The sequence below is a fragment of the Apium graveolens genome, chromosome 2, assembly GCF_009905375.1.
Source record: "Apium graveolens cultivar Ventura chromosome 2, ASM990537v1, whole genome shotgun sequence".
In the NCBI taxonomy this organism is placed as follows: domain Eukaryota; kingdom Viridiplantae; phylum Streptophyta; class Magnoliopsida; order Apiales; family Apiaceae; genus Apium; species Apium graveolens.
The window spans coordinates 67,505,219-67,527,100 of NC_133648.1; positions in this window are offsets into that span (position 1 = coordinate 67,505,219).

The following is a 21,882-nucleotide window of genomic DNA, read 5'->3' on the forward strand; positions in this document are numbered from 1 at the left end:
GTTAAGACTGAAATTAAATATGCAACAATGAATAACACATATCTTTGAAAACTTACTTAATTTTATATTAAAATTATGAATGTTTTGCTACAAAATTTATAGGCTCTTTGTTGATAAAGAGCTTAGCTTCTTCCTTGAGAGAGTACAAGAATTTCCTGATCTAATTGTTGCAAGTAACAAAGGACCAGTGTTAACTTTATATGATAGTTAACTTCTGGTTTACACGGTGTATAATAAGAGATGATATTCACTTTAGTAAACTGTCACTAATCATTCCATTTTAGGAAAAGTATATCTTCCATTTCTGGCTTAGCTTTTCTTTGCATACTGTGTTAACTTTGATCTTCCTTTTTCAGTTAATCTTCACCCTTGATCTTGTACACTCTTCAAGCTGCTTTTTGTATACTTGTCAATCCAACCGGTTCGATTGTTTGTTGATTGTTAATCTTGGATATTGAAATGTTCTGCAATTTGTACTTAAAGATTTTACCTCAAGATCTCCAGTTAGGCATATAGAGAACTTGACATCTCGATAAGTATATTGGTTTATCGAGATCTCTAATTACTCTATAGTTGATTTGACTTGAGTTCTCTATAAGAGAATTTAGCTTGTTGAGATCTCTCCACTTCATGTCTTCACTTTGGCTTATAGACATCTCCGAGTTCTCTAGTGATTACTTGACTTATCGATAACTCAGAGTTTCTAGTGATAATTGACTTGTCGATATCTCGAAGTTCTCTAATGATAATTGACTTATCGATATCTCAGAGTTATCTAATGATATTTAACTTGTCGATAACTCAGAGTTCTTTAGTGATATTTGACTTGTTGATAAATATGAGTTCTCTAGTGAAGAAATGACTTGTCGATATCTCCAATCTTCATGTCTTCAATTTGGTTTATCGATATCTCTGAGTTCTCTAGTAGCTTTATTGAGTTCTCTATAAGTCATTCTGGAGTTCTCGAATGACTTCTCTATAACACTAAATCTGTGACTTGTAGAGATCTTGACTTGGAACATTTTTCTCAAAACAGATTTATTCAACTCCAAGCTTCTTCATAATTCTTCTGAGATATGATCTTCTTGATCTTCTTCCAGATAGAATTCTTAGGCTTGATATTGTTTAAAGAAAAAGACTCAAGTCTGCTCTCGATCATTTTTACAGACTTTAAATGTTACAATACAAAATGCAAACTAATATTATAATACAACTTACTTAGGGTTATCAATTTGACTTAGTCTTGTTAAAATACAGGCATGCCTTGCACAGCAATCTCCCCCAATTTTCGAGAAGATTTCTTAACACTAATTCATGCATGTTAACAAGAGTAACCCCAAGTTATAATGGAAAATAAAATTAATACATAAAAATTGACACGATTAAATTTTTTATACATTAGGAGATTTAAAGAGTTTAAATAGTTACAAGCATCAGGTAAAGACTGTTTTTGCTTCTGCTTCTTTTCTAATGAGATCGTTTAAGTAATCAAGAATTTCAAGTTCTTCTATAATAGGTGTCCTGTAATAACCCCAATTTTTGGATTTTTTTTTTTTTGAAACCCTTATGAATAGTGATTTTGCAGATTATGCTGAATAAGAAAACTTTTCATGCCACACTATGTAGGGGTTCTGTTATTGATATTCTGAGATTTTATTAGTACTCTATATGGTATATAAGTGTATGTAAAGATCGTCAGAATCCAATTCCGAACACTTTGATTTTTTTTCCGGAAATCCACCAGATACAGAAAGAAGTGAGTATAAGGTAACAGGATAAATAGGATTTAAATTCAAGGATTTTAAGAGGGGATCATAAAAAGGAATATAAAATATTTAGGAAGGTTTAGGGGAACCCAAGTGATAAGATCCCGGATATGATCCCTCAAACGATAAACGAGAACGAAAGTTAAGCGAACCGTATAACAGATAAGCGGTCATTAGCCAAGTAATTAGGGGTTAATCAAAGAGGTTAGTGGATGATGATGTCATCACACCAACAAGAAGAAGACAAGTGTAACAAGATGACCTAAGCTTGATGACCTAAGCTTGATGACCTAAGCATGACAAGTGGGAAGGATTGGTTGGTTGATTGTGAGCCACACATTTTTCACCATGGTAAAAATTTAATTTATTTTCAAGACAAAAGGAAGCAACCAACCAACAAATATCATAACACAAATACAAATTGAAAGTTGACTTTCCCATTTCAAGAAGAAAGCTCTCGGCTAAAACAAACCCAGCAACTTTAAACTGCCATATCTCCTTCAATACTCACTCAAATGTTGTGTTCTATAGCTCGTTGGAAAGAAATTGAGATGGCCTACAACTCGTATTCATAATTATTGTCCAAATAAGCATGGTAAGACCCTCATTTTTACAGTTCTTTCAATCGGACTTTTAGAAACTTTAAAGCCTAACTTTGTGTTCTTGATTTCTTTGGAAATATCAAGCTTGTAGGAGGCTCCATAAGTCTTCCTAGTAACTTTCCACCCTCCAAGAAAGGTATAAATCTTCACACCCTTTAGTAATAAGTTTGAATGTTGAAGTTTGGAGATGGTTTGGATGGATGAGTAGTAATTTGAATGATAAGCATGATTCGAGCTTAATTGTTAAGTAGTTTAGTTGAATTTGGAGATGTTATAATATATGATTGGATTGATATCCTTGAGCTTATTATGACTGAAATCAGTAGCATTGATGTGTGTCTTGAGTTGTTGTTGATTGGTAGTTGGATTGATATGATTTGGAATGGTAAAAATTTGGGAAATCGCGTAAACATAGCCGTCGTAATGTCCGATTTACTTTAGACTGTTTTTGCTCTTAACATCAGGACCTGAGAACTCCCTGTTAGGTTTTGACCATTGCCATGATTAGATAGTTCATGTTACGAGCTTCGCTTTGATATGTGGTTCGTTTGAATCCGATGTACGGTTTAGGAGAAACGACCGTTTTAAGTAACGGCGTTTCGCGACCGAACCATTACCCCTCGCCTTACTTTGAAACCTTGGTTAAGGACCTTAAATGACTAATTGGGGTATGAAACATTTATTTCAAGTGGATTAGGCAGTTGGTAAGGTACTCGCGAAAGAATCGCCTTAAAACCCTTAATGGTTAATTTATTAAAAATGGTGGAGCCGAGGGTACTCGAGCGACTTAAGTGAATCATTAAGCGCGAAAGCGAGCGTTAGGACTCTAAATGGTTAAAGTCTAGTTTCTTAAGCGATCGGGGTTTAATTCTGACTTATGTTGTTGTTCATAGGTTATCGGACCCACTCTAAGCTTAAGTCTATCCGGAGCACTCAGGCAAGTTTTTTACCCGTTATACTGTTGTTGTGATGTAATATATGTACATGCATTATCTTGTGATAGATGCATGATGGTTAATTAGCAAATCTTGTGATATATTGGAGCATGTGATATGGTATATATGCATGTCTGTTTCGTAATCTTGATATATATCTGTTGATTCAATTGCTTATAAGTTGCATAATACCTATGCTAGAGATAAACAGTAGTTGCGTATACCCTTAGTATAGGGGACCCAAAGGTGAACATATTTCTAAACCGAGAGTCGATGTTCTCGAGTATAATATATATATATTTATTTATATATATATAGATATAGTTTTCAAAACTATTAATCGAATAAGTTTTATTCGATAACTTTATTAATGAATATTATTTGGAATATTCATTCGAGGACTTATGACTCCGCTTATTTTATTTAATGAATATTATTTGGAATATTCATTCGAGGACTTATGACTCCGCTCATTTTATTTAATGAATATTATTTGGAATATTCATTCGAGGACTTATGACTCCGCTTATTTTATTTAATGAATATTATTTTGAATATTCATTCGAGGAATTATGACTCCGCTTATTTTATTTAATGAGTATTATTTGGAATATTCATTCGAGGACTTATGACTCCGCTTATTTTATTTAATGAATATTATTTTGAAAATTTATTCGAGGACTTATGACTCCGCTTATTTACTAAATAATATTCTTTATTTTATTAAAGAATAATGTTTCGATAATCAAACTTATTTTCGATTATTCAAATAAAGATCATACTTTCGTATAAGTATATCTTTGGTTATTAATATTCATTTCAAGTATGAGTTTTAAAACTTCTACTTCAATTATTTTAATAAAGATTATTCTTTATGGGAATATTATTTAAATAATAATATTCAGATATTTTCTAATATATTGGGACTGATTTATTTTATTAAATCAGCATTACTCCAAACATTCTTAAAAATGTTTTCGAGTCTTCAAAATAATTTTTAAAAGTTAGGGCGGATCCCAAAACTCATTTTCAAATTTAAGATCTTCCTTTCGAAGGGGATTTAAATACTCGCTCAAAACCTGGGGGATCCAGCTCTAGTTCATAAGTCTTCAAGATTCCATATAATCTTTCAAGAGTGAAGTCCTTATAATCTTGAGAGTTTCTCAAGGAGACAGTCATGGGTTTCCATTCCTTTGGCAAGGATCTTAAAAATTTAAGATTTGAATCCTTCACCTGGTACACTCTACCATACAGCTTCAGTCCATTCAACAACTTTTGGAATCTATTGAATGTGTCATTTAAAGATTCATTTTCTTCAAAATAAAAATACTCATACTGTTGAATGAGAAGCTGCATTTTGTTTTCTTTTACTTGTTCTGTACCTTCACACAGTAGCTGAACTGTGTCCCAAACCTCTTTGGCAGTTGTGCAATTTATCACACTATCAAACATATCCTTGTCAAGACCATTAAACAAAATGTTCATAGCCTTCTTATCCTTGTGGACTTCTTCTGTGTCTTCCATTGTCCATTCTGCTCTAGGTTTTGGAATGGATTGACCAACAGCAATTGTGGCCGTAGCAACTGTGGCTACTTTGTGGGGAATGTGAGGACCATTCTCAATGCAGTTTATATAACCTTCATCTTGGGAGAGTAGATGAAGGTGCATTTTCACCTTCCAATGGTGATAACTGTCTTTGTCAAGAACTGGGATTTTTACTCCAATATCCTTCTTACTCATCTTTGTTAGTTTGCAAGATCTTTAAACTCTTTGTGTGTCAAGAGCTTGCTCTGATACCAATTGTTATTCCTAGTGGACTAATAATGAGATTTATAGAAGGGGGGTTGAATGTAAATCTCAAAACTTTTTCAAGTTTTGAGCAGTTTTAAAGGTTTTGTGTTCAAGATAAACAAGTGTGTGAATTGCTTTAAGCTAATACAGACAGATATATATTCAAGCACTAATGTAAAGAACACAACAGACCTTAAAAACTTTTCTGGTGGATTTGTTGTTCCACCAGAGATGGTATTTCAGAAAATCTATGATTCAAGATGTTGATCACAGCTGCGTCCTAGTACAAACTAGATAATTTTTCTCTCAAGATTTTTCTAAACAGCACTGGAAAAATTCTCATCTAATTACTAGCTGCTACTTGGTTTATATATCACCAAGTGTACAAGTGAAGACAAAGATAAAAATATAATAATAAAATAAGTTCTCCACTTGTTTCTTCTCCATATTACTCAAGTACTTTGTTGACTATTGCCTCTTTGTACTAGAGTAGAACGGCTGCTTCTTCTGATGTTCCTGAAATTAGGCTTCCATATTTCAGTTATCTCTGACAACCCATGTGCCTCTGTCTGCTGTTACAACTACCACTTATCAACTGCTATTTAACAGAACATCCGTTGAAGCCTTCATCCGTTGATGGCTTTATCCGTTGATGTGTTAGCAGTTGAAGCTTTAGAGACATCCGTTGAAGCTTTGTTTCTCATCCGTTGAAGGTCTTTAAGACATCCGTTGATACCACTTCATTTATACAAAATTATAAGGCATGAAATATTTACAATTGGCCTTCCTATTTGCATATCTTCTAGTAGTCAACATGACTTATATTTTCTCTCAACTTCTAAGAATTATATCTTAAATACAGAGTCTGAAATGTGCTACAACACTAGACTTATTTCTAAGTAAAGTTGCACCATCAACGGATAGCCAAAGTGGTCTTATCCGTTGAGGCTACAAACACTAAACTTCTACTTAAGTGTTTTGTTAAACATATCATCAAACTAATGCACATATATTCCTAACAATCTCCCCGTATTTATGTCTATAAGAATTGTAGACATAAATTGAGGGTTAACTTGATGATAACAAAACACTTAACAAATATATGAATTGAAACTAAGTAGAAATTTAAAAGTGCTGCAAAAGTGTATGTACTAGGAGGTAATTGAAGATATACAGAATTTCCAAGGGTGCTCCTCTAGTCTGAGAAAATCATCTTTTTCTTCTTTGTTCCCTTGTTTTCTTTCCTAGCCCTTTGTCATTTTCCTCAATTTGGAGTTGGATTTGTCTGTAGAATTCAGCTTCATCTTCATCACTGATATCCAACTTAGATTGCATTTCCTTGAGAGTTTCATTGCTGGCAATCTTGAGTTGGTCTTCAAGTCTGAAAAATCTTCTGATTCCTTTATCATCTCTAAATTCCATCAACCAATGAGGTGATTTGTGGATTGTAATTGCCCTTTCTTGAATAAGTAAAGTTCTGGGCAAAGCATTGGGCTCCCTCCAAGTTTTCCTTATGTTGGCAATCTTGTTGAGAATTTCAGTCTTGGCAGTCCAGGTAAAGCCAGAATCCTTTTGTATGGCTGAAAAGACTCTGATCAAGGTAGAGTAGCCTTCATTCAGAATTCTGTAGAGAGGCCATGTTCTTTCCCCAGCTCCTTTGTATCTGAACACCAATCTCTCTGGTAGCTGTCTGTAGGCAGCTATTCCCCTTACATCCTCCAGCTCATCCAGATAGAGTTCAATGTCTGAAATTTCTTTTATGTCACTGATGTGAACATAATCATCTTTAGAAATGGGATGATTAGTCCGAATCAATTTGATGGTGTCCGAATCAATAGGTTCCTCTTTTGGGATGATTAGTTCACCATGGATGTTTATAGTGGGATCAGCAACACAAGGTTCAGGTATGGAAGGTAGTGGTTTAGATATTGATTTAGTTTCTTCAGTGTTATCTTCACTCCTTCTATGTGCCTTGGCCTTTCTTCTGTTTCCCTTCTGCCATTCCTCTCTTTCCTCCATACTCTCACCAAATATACTCCCAAAAACCTCATCTAGGTTTGCAATCTTGTCTTCACCCCTGACTTCAATTCCTTTCTCTCCTTCAACTTGACTTGACTTTAGCTGTTGTTCAAGCTTAGCTTGTGCTCTTTTGTCAGCCTTGAGTTTTTCAGCTTCTTTCTTCAACCTTTTGGTTTCTTCCCTCTTGGCCTTTGTAAATTTGGGATGTCCTTGCATCACACAGATACTCTTTCCCTCTCTAAAGATAATGGCCATTTTCATTCTTTCAACTATGTCCTTGGTCTCCTTGTACTTTATGATGTTAGCACCCAAAACTTTGTCTTCATCAGGCTTTGGAAGAGGAAAGTCCACTTCTTTCATCTGAGCAAAGTCTAGGGGGTTCTTTGTGGAGTCCTTGCTGGATCTAGTGTTGGGCTTGAGAACCATAGGTTTTAGATTCTTGAAAGAAGTCTGTCCAACCTTATTCCTCCTTTCTGGCTTGTGCTCCATAATGATTGGTTCAACCTTTGTGCTATGTTTCACAGATATTGATTTATCTTGTGTTGAGCCAAACATTTGTTGCACCCTTTCATCAATTCTCCTCCTTTGCTCTTTCATTTGAATTTCAGCTGCTGCTAGCTGGATTAGGTCAATTCCATCAGGCTTTCCTTTGATTTGCATAATTGGAGAAGTAGTGATGGCAGGAACTAGCACTTTAGATATCTGGATTTTTGTAGATGGCTCTCCTTCCCCTTCCCTTTTTCTCTCCCCCTTTTTGTTATCATCAAGGAGAGGGGTCAAGCCTTGTGCCTTTGCCAGCTGCATAAGTAGACTTGTTTGAGATTGTTGGTTGTGAAGAATGCTGGCCACAGAATTTTCAATAACTTGGACTCTGTCTTCTAACTTAGCCAGCCTCTTTTCAGTATTTGAATCCTTTTTCAATCTCAACAATAAGTCCTTCATTGTACCATAGGGCATGACTGAATCCAATTTTTCAGAATTGTAGGATTTCAAGTCAGCAATATCCTTCTTGAGTTCATCCACACTCTGATTCTGGCTTACTTGCTGCAACTTCATGAGATGCAGTGAGTCCAGGTGAGCTGTAAGGATTGCCTTGGTACCATCATGTGAAGTTTTCTGAATGGCCTGTTGAATAGTACTGATTTATTTGACTAAGGAGACATTGAATTGCCCTGGTGTAGACTCCTTTGTCAAGGCCCATTCAGGTAAATTTGGAATAAAACTAGGGTTTTCATCTCCCCCTAAGTTCATGCTTCCATCAAAAGAAACAGAGTCATCATCATCAGAATTTACTCCAAATTCCTTAGATGACTCACCAGCTGTAGAAGGCATCTTGTTAATAGCAGCTTTATCCCTTTGAAGAGATTCTGTTGTATGTACTAGATGTAGTGTCTTTTTTGCCTCCTCATTGCCCTGAGCAGCCAACAACTGATAGGCTGACACAGGATGAGTAAAAGTGTCAGCATCCAAGGAAATGTTATCAATTACAGCTTTGTAATGTTGTTGAAATTGTCTTTCCTTTTCAGCATCATCCACAATCATTGACTCATTAGCAATGGCTGGATCCACCCTTATATCTGCTGTACCTGCCTTTCTCTCTTTTTCTCTATATTCTTGCATCAGGGGCTCCCCCTGGCTCACACTCCTCACACCCTCACCTTCACCTACTAAGGTGGTACTCCTCTCACTTACTTTTTCCATGATGGAAGAAATAGCATGCTTATTTGAGCTCTCAATCTCTCCTTTTGCCTGGGAGCAACCCAGCCTCTCACTCAAATTGTCGCTCCCTTCCCTCAGTCCTAAAAGTGATTGTACAGTAATCATGTCTTCTATACTTGGAATTGTTTCAGTTGAGTGTGTAGAGACTATCAACGGATATGGAATAGCCGTTGAAGGTGACACTGATGGTATCAACGGATAACTGCTGTTAAGCTTATCCGTTGAAGAACAACCACTTGTCAACGGATGAGTGATATCCGTTGAAGAAGGAAAAGAAGTAGAAATTGAAAGTGATATAACTGTTGAATCTGTGTGGATTGATTTGAGTTTTGGTGACACAGATCCTTCAATTACATCTGAAAGAATTTGCAGGTGATCCAACAAATCATCTAAAAGATGATGATCACCTGTATTTGAGTGGGGCTCCTCCCTGAGTTGTAAAGAGGGAGAATCAGGAATTGATGGGAATAACATATCCACATCCAGAGATGGTGATGAAGTGTGTGGTGATTGATGTGTGTGAATTGTGAGAGAATGGGGCTGTGACTCCACATTTGTTGGAGCCACATCAAACTGAGTTTGAGAAGGCATAGATACAGATGGATGTATCTGTGCAGTGTGTGCACCCTGTGTAGAAGATTGGGTTCTAGCCCTCTTTCTTCTAATAAAAGCTTTTGTTGGCGAGTGTTTGGCTTCAGTGTCCCTCCCTCGTTTGTTCTGTGTTCCTGGTTGGGAACTATTTTCAATAGTTACATCCTTTTGGGAGGATGCAGCTAGGGATATGCTAGAGACCTTTTCAACCACCACAGCTTTTTGAGAAACTGTGGCTTGGCTAGCTTGGGAAGCACTTATCTCTCCTTTCTTATCCTGGGGGTTTCTTTGATGTTCATCCCTCCCCTCACCACTCACACCCTGTTCACTCCCCTCAGGGTTAAGGGTAGGTGTTACAACTGTTGTCTTTTGAGAAACAACAGAGGTGGTTTTCTTTGTCTTTGATTTTGAAATTTTAGTTTTGGTGACTTTGGTAGGAATCTGTTGGGGCATTGTCACAGATTCCATGGGCACACTAGAAGATAAAGACATAGAGGGGTTGGAAGAAGTAGGAGTTGTAGAAACAATTAACTCATTTACCTGAGGTGCATCCATGATTGGTAAATATACCAATGGTACACTGCTATTGAGATCCATTCTCAATAAATCTGCAAGAACTCTTTTCTCTTGTGCCCAGCACTTGAGTTTATTATTCTCATTGGTTATGACCAAACCTTCAGCAACATGGTTAGCCAATAACATAAAGAATCTAGCATAATAGATGTTATTAGTTCTATTAGCTTTGTTACCTAATCTAGTACCCAATTCTAGCATAACATAATTGCTAAAGTTAAAATACCTATCAGAAACAAGCATATAGAGCATATTAACAAGAGATGAAGTTATGGCATCAAAATTACTAATTTTCCCAGAGAAAACCTTGATAAAGGCATCCCCAAGAAAACTCCATTCTTTCCTAAGGCCTTTTCTTTTAATACTCCCTAAACTAGCACAGTTAAGAGAATAACCTATGGAATCTAATATGCTGGATACATCATTATCAGTGTGTGGTGTCATGGCATTGTTCTCAGGCAATTTAAAACATGCTAGTAAATCATCACAGTTAACACAGTGATTTTTACCTTTGAGAGTGAAAGAGATGGTCATATCTATAGAGTTGAACTCAGCAGTTGTCCAAATCTCCTCAACTACTTCACAGTAAATCGTTGGGGCTTCCAGCATTGCATAGCTAAGTTTACAGTTTTTGATGAAGTCCATCATTTTGTGATAATCTGAGTGGGCTTCATTCTTTGCTACCAAAGCTATGAAATTGTTCTTCTCATAGACGAACCCAGATTGAGACATAATTTTTACTACTGGTGCCATTGTTGTAAGTAGAAGTTGCAGAGAATAACTTGAAGGATTTGCAGAGAGAAAATGGTAAAAGCTTTGAAATTTCAAGAAAGCGTAAAGTAAAAATGAAAAATCAGAAGGGCTTATATACTTTCTCAAATTAAAAAGTATAAATAAAAGATTAAACAATAAATATATGTTTGTGAATTTCAGCCGTTTAAGAATAAACTGTAAGAATTCTAAAAACTACCTTTAAAACAAATACATACAGCTGTATGTATGAGTATCAACGGTTAAGAAAATAGAATCAATGGCTGTGAAACACCTGAATCGACTGATGTGACATTTCAACGGATAAAGTAAACTGTCATCCGTTGAAAGGTACTTCAGTTTTATCCGTTGACGGATAAAAATTCCAGAAATGTATATGTCTTTCAACGGATAATGAACATCCGTTGACAGAACAATTTTGACTTTCAACGGATAGGAAATATCCGTTGATGGAATAATCTGTGTTAAAAAGTCAAATTTGTTCTAGCAACTAATACATTTCAGGCTTCAATTCAAATTGCAATTAGGACATAAATTTTATGAGTAATTAAGAATACCTAGCTCACTTACCAATCTTGTGAATGTTGATTCATCAAGTGGCTTGGTAAATATGTCTGCAATTTGTTGTTCACTTGGAACAAAATGTAGTTCCACTGTACCATTCATGACATGCTCTCTGATGAAGTGGTACTTGATATCAATGTGCTTGGTCCTTGAGTGCTGCACAGGATTCTCTGTTATGGCTATGGCACTTGTGTTGTCACAAAAGATAGGAATTCTATCAACATGAAGTCCATAATCAAGGAGTTGATTCCTCATCCATAACACTTGAGAGCAGCAACTTCCAGCAGCAATGTATTCAGCCTCAGCTGTAGAAGTAGAGACTGAATTTTGCTTTTTGCTAAACCATGATACAAGCTTGTTTCCCAGGAATTGGCAGGAGCCTGTTATACTTTTCCTGTCTATTTTGCAACCTGCATAGTCTGTATCTGAATAACCAATTAGATCAAAGCCAGATTCTCTAGGATACCAAATACCTAAATTTGGTGTACCCTTGAGATATCTGAAAATCCTTTTGATAGCAATTAAGTGAGACTCCCTAGGATCAACTTGAAATCTAGCACACAGACATGTAGCAAACATTATATCTGGTCTGCTAGCAGTTAAATATAAAAGTGAACCAACCATGCCTCTATAACTTGTAATGTCCACAGACCTTTCAGTCTTATTTAATTCAAGTTTGGTGACAGTGGCCATGGGAGTTTTTGCAGATGAACATTCCATTAAGTCAAACTTCTGTAAAAGATCATGAATATATTTAGTTTGACTAATGAAAATTCCATCACTAACTTGTTTAACTTGTAAACCAAGAAAATAGGTTAGTTCTCCCATCAGGCTCATTTCATACTTACTTTGCATTAGCTTAGCAAACTTTTTGCAAAGTTTATTATCTTTAGAACCAAATATTATGTCATCTACATAAATTTGAACAAGTATACTAGAGCCATTAACATTCCTAAAGAAGAGAGTTTTATCAACAGTACCTCTAGTGAAGTGATTCTCCAAAAGGAATTTTGATAGGGTTTCATACCAGGCTCTAGGTGCTTGCTTCAGTCCATAGAGTGCTTTCAACAGATAATACACATATTCTGGAAAATTTGGATCTTCAAACCCTGGAGGTTGACTTACATAGACTTCTTCCTCCAATTTCCCATTTAGAAATGCACTCTTGACATCCATTTGATAGACTTTGAAATTGGCATGGGCTGCATAGGCTAGAAAAATTCTGATGGCTTCAAGTCTTGCAACAGGAGCATATGTTTCATCAAAATCTATTCCCTCTTGTTGAGAATAGCCTTTAGCAACCAATCTGGCTTTATTCCTTATGACAATGCCATTTTCATCCATCTTGTTTCTGAATACCCATTTTGTGTCAATAGGACTCTTGTTCTTTGGTTTGGGTACCAGCTTCCAAACTTTGTTTCTCTCAAATTGGTTCAGCTCTTCCTGCATAGCTAATATCCAATCTGGATCTAATAAAGCTTCTTCCACTTTCTTAGGTTCCTCCTGAGATAGAAAACTACTATACAGACATTCATCTTGAGTAGCTTTTCTTGTTTGCACTTTAGATGATGCATCACCAATGATCAGTTCAAAGGGATGATTCTTGGTCCATTTCCTTTGAGGTGGAAGATGTGCTCTAGATGAGGTGGCCTCAGTATTGTCATGATGTGAGACAGAGTGTTGATTAGTTGAAACTCCCCCTGAGTTGTTGGTTCTTTGCAGGGAATTTGGAGTTCTATCAACTGATGATGTAAATCGATTATCCGTTGATGAACTATGATCAACGGATGCTTCATTTTGTACTTCAACGGATGATGCACTATGTCTTTCAACGGATACTGCATTGCCTCTATCAACGGATGCAGAATTTTGTGCATTATCCAAGGGCATATTTTGAATCCCTTTTAAAGTGTCATCTCCATCAATCTCCTCTTCACTATCATCACAATATATCTCAATGTTGTTAAATTTGAGTCTCTCATGGTGTCCCTCATCTGTTAGTCCATCAATCTTTTTATCATCAAACACAACATGCACAGATTCCATAACAATGTTGGTTCTTAGATTGTAGACCCTATAAGATTTTCCAGCTGAGTAACCAACAAATATCCCTTCATCAGCCTTTGCATCAAACTTCCCTTTATGGTCAGATTGATTCCTTAGAATAAAGCATTTACATCCAAAGACATGAAGAAAGTTTAGAGTTGGTTTTCTTCTCTTGAACAACTGATAAGGAGTCATGCCTTTAGCTTGATTGATCAAAGAAATATTCTGAGTGTAGCAGGCACAATTAACAGCTTCAGCCCAGAAATATGTTGGTAACTTTGATTCTTCAAGCATTGTTCTGGCAGCCTCAATCAAAGATCTGTTCTTTCTTTCAACTACCCCATTTTGCTGAGGTGTTCTTGGAGCTGAGAACTCATGCATGATTCCATTTTCTTCACAGAACAGCCTTATTGACAAATTCTTGAACTCAGTTCCATTGTCACTCCTGATATTCCTAACCTTCAAGTCAAGATGATTATTGACTTGCCTGATGTGATTGATAATGATTTCACTTGCTTCATCCTTTGATCCAAGAAAATAGACCCATGAAAACTTTGAGAAATCATCTACAATCACTAAGCAATATCTTTTTCTTGCAATTGACAATACATTGACTGGTCCAAATAAATCCATATGCAGCAGCTGTAATGGTTCATCAATTGTTGTTTCAAGCTTCTTTTTGAATGATATTTTCCTTTGTTTGCCTTTCTGACAAGCATCACACAAACCATCCCTTGAGAATTCAACTAGAGGAATTCCTCTAACTAAGTCCTTTTTGACTAGATCATTCATTATCTTGAAATTCAAATGGGATAGCTTCTTGTGCCATAGCCAACTCTCAACTGAACTTGCCTTGCTGAAGAGACAAGTAATAGATTCTGCATCTATAGAGTTGAAGTCAGCTAAGTACACATTCCCTTTTCTAACTCCAGTTAGAACCACTTTGTTGTCTTTCTTGCTGGTGACAACACAGGCTTCTGAATTGAAGGAAATTGTATTCCCTCTATCACATAGTTGACTGATACTCAGTAAGTTGTGCTTGAGACCATCAACTAATGCAACTTCATCAATGATGACATTCCTTGTTGAAATCAAGCCATATCCCATAGTAAACCCTTTGCTGTCATCTCCAAAGGTTATGCTAGGGCCAGCTTTCTCCTTAAACTCAGTGAGCAGGGAGAAATCTCCTGTCATGTGTCTTGAACAGCCACTGTCCAAGTACCATAGATTTCTTCTTTTTCCCTGCACACCATAAAATCAATCAAGTTGATTTTGGTACCCAAGTTTCCTTGGGTCCATTCCTGTTAGCCTTTCTCCTAGACTTCATTCCTCCTGCATCTTTAGACTTAGGTAACTTTGAGTCAACCTTGATCTTAGATGTAGTTGGTTGAGGTGTAGGGTTAGTCACAGAATCATTTAGCACATTTGGAATTTGATAAGGCATGGATTGTGCAAGCATGTTATTCCACATTGGCATATTGTATGGCATTTGAGGCATACTAAATGCAGCAAGTTAAGGATTGTTAAAATATGGCATGTTTGCATCATGTGCATAAGGATTCTGTTGAGACATAACAGGCATAGCATGCAGAGGTGATGCAGACATATTAGGCATGGAAGAGGGCACAGGTATGGGAGTTTTCTTAATAGATTTGCAATTAGCAGATAGATGATTAACACTACTACAATGCACACAGCTTTTTCTAGGAGCATACTTATCAGGTGTGTAATTGTTATATTTGTTAACCCCTACCTTCCCATTTCTATTAGATTTCCTTTTAGTTTCCTTTTTATCCTCAACCACTTTGAGCCTATTCTTTAACTGTTCTAAGGTCATGTGTCCTATATTCACCTTACTGAAATCTTTGGATGTGCTTGCTTCTTCTTTGACAAAGTTCTTGGAAGTTGAACTAAACTTTTTGTTGAGTTTCTTTAGATTTTCACTTTTAGAAACATCTGCCTGTTTTAATTGAGGAACCTTCAACGGATGCTCCTTTTCTTCCTTCAACGGATAACTTTCATCATCCGTTGATTCCACATCCGTTGACAGCCCATCAATTAATTCCAGTTTCTTTTTGTTTTTATCCCAGGCAGTTTCACAGAATGATTCAATTCCTTGGACCTTGGAAATTTGAGCACTAACATCCCTAGATGTCTTCCAGGCTTTAATCACCTCTTGCTCTCTCTCTAATTGATTGGAAAGTATTTCTACTTTCTTAACAGATTCAGCTAGTTCATTTTCAACAGATATACAATGTAGCTTAGTTTTTTCTAGGTCAATAAACTTATCTTCTAACACAGCATTTCTATTACTTAAAAACAGATTGTTCTCTTTAATCCTACTATTTTCTTTAGCAAGAGATTTAAGAGACACACGCAAATGATACAATTCAGTAGACATATCATTAAAAGCATCATTGCACTCTTCTTTAGTAAGCTGTGTTAAATCAGTAGTAATTACCTGGTTGCTTGATGAACTAACTTCATTTTCCTCAGAATCAGCCATGAGAGCCAAGTTGACATATTCCACATCTTCATCCTCTTCTTCTCCATCAGCTGCCCAGTCTTTTTCTTGAGTAATGAAAGCCCTCTCCTTTTCCTTGAGCAGATCAAAATATTTCTTTTTATAATCTACTTGGTCAAATTTCTTCTTTTCAGAAGTTGGCTTTCTGCACTCACTTGCAAAGTGTCCACTTATACCACAATTGAAACACTTGAACTTGGATTTGTCCACCATGTTCTTATGAGGTTTAGTGGCTCTAGTGTTTTTCCTAAATTTCATCTTTGCAAATCTCCTGGACAGAAATGCAAGATGCTCATCAATACCATCAGAGTCATCTTGGCTGGAGTTGTCTTCATTCTCAGCAACTTGCTCCTTACCCTTGCTTGATTCTGATTTGCTTGTGCCATCTTTGGAGTTTGATGTAGATCTCACAGTTTCTTGTCTGCATTCTTTCTCATTTTTAGCTACCAAGGCAACTGAACCTCCTTTCTTTCTTCCCTTCTCCAATACCTCATCCTGTTCCAGCTCTAGTTCATAAGTCTTCAAGATTCCATATAATCTTTCAAGAGTGAAGTCCTTATAATCTTGAGAGTTTCTCAAGGAGACAGTCATGGGTTTCCATTCCTTTGGCAAGGATCTTAAAAATTTAAGATTTGAATCCTTCACCTGGTACACTCTACCATACAGCTTCAGTCCATTCAACAACTTTTGGAATCTATTGAATGTGTCATTTAAAGATTCATTTTCTTCAAAATGAAAATACTCATACTGTTGAATGAGAAGCTGGATTTTGTTTTCTTTTACTTGTTCTGTACCTTCACACAGTAGCTGAACTGTGTCCCAAACCTCTTTGGCAGTTGTGCAATTTATCACATTATCAAACATATCCTTGTCAAGACTATTAAACAAAATGTTCATAGCCTTCTTATCCTTGTGGACTTCTTCTGTGTCTTCCATTGTCCATTCTGCTCTAGGTTTTGGAATGGATTGACCAACAGTAATTGTGGCCGTAGCAACTGTGGCTACTTTGTGGGGAATGTGAGGACCATTCTCAATGCAGTTTACATAACCTTCATCTTGGGAGAGTAGATGAAGGTGCATTTTCACCTTCCAATGGTGATAACTGTCTTTGTCAAGAACTGGGATTTTTACTCCAATATCCTTCTTACTCATCTTTGTTAGTTTCCAAGATCTTTAAACTCTTTGTGTGTCAAGAGCTTGCTCTGATACCAATTGTTATTCCTAGTGGACTAACAATGAGATTTACAGAAGGGGGGTTGAATGTAAATCTCAAAACTTTTTCAAGTTTTGAGCAGTTTTAAAGGTTTTGTGTTCAAGATAAACAAGTGTGTGAATTGCTTTAAGCTAATACAGACAGATATATATTCAAGCACTAATGTAAAGAACACAACAGACCTTAAAAACTTTTCTGGTGGATTTGTTGTTCCACCAGAGATGGTATTTCAGAAAATCTGTGATTCAAGATGTTGATCACAGCTGCATCCTAGTACAAACTAGATGATTTTTCTCTCAAGATTTTTCTAAACTGCACTGGAAAAATTCTCATCTAATTACTAGCTGCTACTTGGTTTATATATCACCAAGTGTACAAGTGAAGAAAAAGATAAAAATACAATAATAAAATAAGTTCTCCACTTGTTTCTTCTCCATATTACTCAAGTACTTTGTTGACTATTGCCTCTTTGTACTAGAGTAGAACGGCTGCTTTTTCTGATGTTCCTGAAATTAGGCTTCCACATTTCAGTTATCTCTGACAACCCATGTGCCTCTGTCTGCTGTTACAACTACCACTTATCAACTGCTATTTAACAGAACATCCGTTGAAGCCTTCATCCATTGATGGCTTTATCCGTTGATGTGTTAGAAGTTGAAGCTTTATCCGTTGAAGCTTTAGAGACATCCGTTGAAACTTTGTTTCTCATCCGTTGAAGGTCTTTAAGACATCCGTTGATACCACTTCATTTATACAAAATTACAAGGCATGAAATATTTACAATTGGCCTTCCTATTTGCATATCTTCTAGTAGTCAACATGACTTATATTTTCTCTCAACTTCTAAGAATTATATCTTAAATACAGAGTCTGAAATGTGCTACAACACTAGACTTATTTCTAAGTAAAGCTGCACCATCAACGGATAGCCAAAGTGGTCTTATCCGTTGAGGCTACAAACACTAAACTTCTACTTAAGTGTTTTGTTAAACATATCATCAAACTAATGCACATATATTCCTAACAATGATCTTCACAGAATCTTTGACTAATTTATCCAGTTGCTTGACATGATCAAAAAAGATAGACGCAGTTTCACTTTTTGTGTGCAAGAAATACACCCATGTGTATCTGGTGAACTCATCTACTATGACCATAGCATATTTCTTCTTTGCAATAGACATGACATTCACTGGACCAAATAGATCTACATGTAGTAGGTGATAAGGCTCAAGAATTGATGATTCAGTCTTGCTCTTGAATGAAGATTTTCTTTGTTTAGCCTTCTGACATGAATCACAAAGGCCATCAGGAGCAAATACTAATTTTGGTCATCCTCTCACAAGATCTTTCTTTACAAGCTCATTTATGTTGTTGAAGTTTAATTGAGAGAATCTTTTATGCTAATTCCAGCTTTCTTCAATTGATGCTCTACTCAACAGACAGATTGCAGAACCATCAGTACATGTTGAAAGTCTGACTTCATAAATGTTACCATGCCTGTAACCTTTCAGAACCACTTTATCTATAGAATTGCTTACAACTTCACAGTGTTCTTCAAAGAAATCCACATGATAACCTCTATCACAGATTTGACTAACACTCAGCAGATTGTGTTTAAGTCCTGAGACCAGAGCTACTTCTTTAATGATGACATTCCCAAGATTGATATTGCCATATCCCAGTGTTTTTCCAATGTTGCCATCTCCATAAGAAACACTTGGGCCAGCTTTCTCCACAAAGTCTAATAGGGCTTTATTTCCAGTCATATATCCTGAACATCCACTATCCAGAACTAGGATGTTTTTCTTATTGCCCTGCAATCACAAAGACCCTAATGATTAGTTTTAAGGACCCAGACTTGTTTGGATCCTTTGGCCTTATTAAGTTTGTTAACATTTGCAGCGAATTTAGCATCAGAGTTTTCGTTAACATTTTTCTTATCAGCATTTACACTATCAGACTTTGTATCAGAACTTACACTAGAAGGAACAGTGCTAATTTTCTTTAAAGAAGGTTTTATTTGATAATAATCATAGTACAAACTATGATATTCCTTACAAGTATAAATGGAATTCCATAAACTACCACAATGAAAATAAGGATTTTGTGGCCTATATCTAACAGACTGACTCTTAACTCCTGACTTTGAAGGTAAGGAGTTTATGTTCTTATTTTTCCTGCAAAAAGAAGCCAGATGGTTAGAACTTCCAGAGTTATGATATATTTTTCTAGGAGCATTAGGAACAGGCTTATAATCATTGCTTTTATTCACACCTTCCTTTCCATTCCTATTTTTCCTAGGTGACTATACCTTGTTAACATTCTTAACATCTTTCAGCTTATGCTTAAGTTGCTTCTTTGTCATTAAGCCTACGTTAACTTCAGTTGTCTTTTCCTGTTTTAGTTTGTCAGAAATTAATTCCTCTTTAACTTCTGATTTCTCAGTATCAGACTTTACAGCTACAAACTTAACAGGTTTTAACTTTGGTTTTTGTTTAACAACTATAGGCTTAATTTCTACAGTTCCTTTATCATTCTTATCATCTCCATAACCTGAGCCCTTTTTCCAGTTTTCACTACTTAACAAATTCTGAGTTGTTCTGCCAGAGTTAGTCCAGGTCCTGATAATCTCTCTTTCCTTTTCTAACTCAGTCTTTAGAGATTCATTCATTTTGAGTACTTCATCCCCAACATAGAAAGCGTCATCTCTATCTTTCTGAGTTTGATGGAACATGACTACCTCTTTTTCTAAATAATCATTCCTCTTTTTCCAGGCAAGATTTTCAGAAGTTAATCTTTCACATGTTAAAGTTTGATCTCTATAACTAATGAACATGGTTTTAAGATATCTTCTCAACTCATTAATATCATCAGTATGAAAGGCATAAGTAGTTTGAGGTACCTTTAACTCAGCAGCTTCAGAACTGCTATCATCATTTGCCATCAAGGCATAGTTCACCTCACTTTCAGAATCTGAAGTGTTTGTCCAGCTTTTCTTCTTTGTGACAAGAGCCTTTCTTTTGTCACTCTTCACTTTCTTGCAATCAGGAGATATGTGGCCTTTCTCACCATAGTTGTAGCATTTGACATTTGTGTAATCTCCTCTGTCAGACTTCCCTCCTTTGCCTTCAGATTTTCTGAAACTCTTCTTATCAGGACTTGCACCTTTCCTGGAAAACCTCTTTCCCTTTCTGAATTTCCTGTATGCAATCCTTGTGATTCCTTTCACCATAAGAGCACACAGCTTCATTATCTCTTCATCAACATCCATCTCAGGCAAGCTTTCAGTTTCTGAGTCATCATCACTATCAGAACTTGATGACTCAGTATCAGACTTTGTGATGAGCGCTTTTCCCTTGCCTTTCCTTGAGGTAGCTGCCTTGGGGGATTCTTCTTCAGCCTTAAGAGCAACTGTCCTTGGCTTTCCTCCTTTCCTCTTGCTTCTTCGTTCCATCTCAAGTTCATGAGTCTTGAGCATCCCATAAATTTCATCAAGAGTTGTTTCTTCAAGATTATAGTTGTCTCTTATAATTGTTGCCTTCAAATCCCAACTTTCAGGAAGAGCTAACAGGAATTTAGGGTTTAAATCTTCAAGATCATACTCCTTATCAACTAGTGATAAATCATTCAAGAGTTTGACAAATCTGTCATATAAATCAGTCAATGACTCATTAGGCTTTGAGTCAAAGTATTCATACTCTTGAGTGAGTCTTGTCTTCCTGATTTTTTTAATCAAATCAGTTCCCTGGCACCTTGTCTCCAAGGCATCCCATATCTCCTTTGGAGTCTTGTAGTTAATTATCCTGGTTGACATTACATTATCAATGGCACTATGCAGCAAGTGTCGTACCTTAGCATCCTTAGCAATTAATATGATATCTTCAGCAGTGTAATCGCTCTTCTCCTTTGGTACAGACTTTGCTGCTTCACCAGCAACTACAACATCGAGTTTTGTTGGCTTGTGAGGTCCTTCATTGATTCTGTCAAGAAATATTCAGGATCTGTAGCTTCTAGAAACATAGTCATCCTCACCTTCCATATGGGATATTCAGATGGTTTCTTTATGGGAACTCTAATAGCCTCATATCGACTATGGATTTGAGTCTTTGGGGGTTCTTCAGTTTTGGTGGGCTTGGTTGGAGTTTCTGCTTCAGACATGATTGTTTTTGGATCTTAAATTGTTTGTGTGTTAACAGATAGGCTCTGATACCACTTGTTAGGTCACACACACTGTAGAAGGGGGTTGAATACAGTGTATAGCACAATCAAATCGAATTCAAAGAACACAAGTAACATAAAACAAACTTTATTAAACTCTGTTACAATGTAGAACTGTCCTATCTCAGTGATGAACAAATATCACGAGAGATGCTAGGGTTACAATAAATAATATTCTCGATAATGATAACACTTATATTGTAAACCCTATGTCTGTGTTTATATACTACACAGTTACAAGATAATCGCTAATTGATATGGAATATAATTCTGCTTCCTAAAATATATCAATCAGTTATCTTTTCTTCCAAGTATTCCATTCTTCACAGAATTTCTTCTTCATGCATATCTCTTCTTGCGTTTGTCTTGATCTTCTTTCCTTTCAATCAGCCGCCTTCCTTATCTGAAAGTTTCCTTTAAGTCATGATATTATCTCTTGATAAATATATCCTGAACCTTAAGTACTGATACCTTAAGTTCTGACTTCAGTATAAGTGTTGATTTCAGTTAAGTACTGATTTTTCCTGTTTAAGTAAGATCTGAAAAC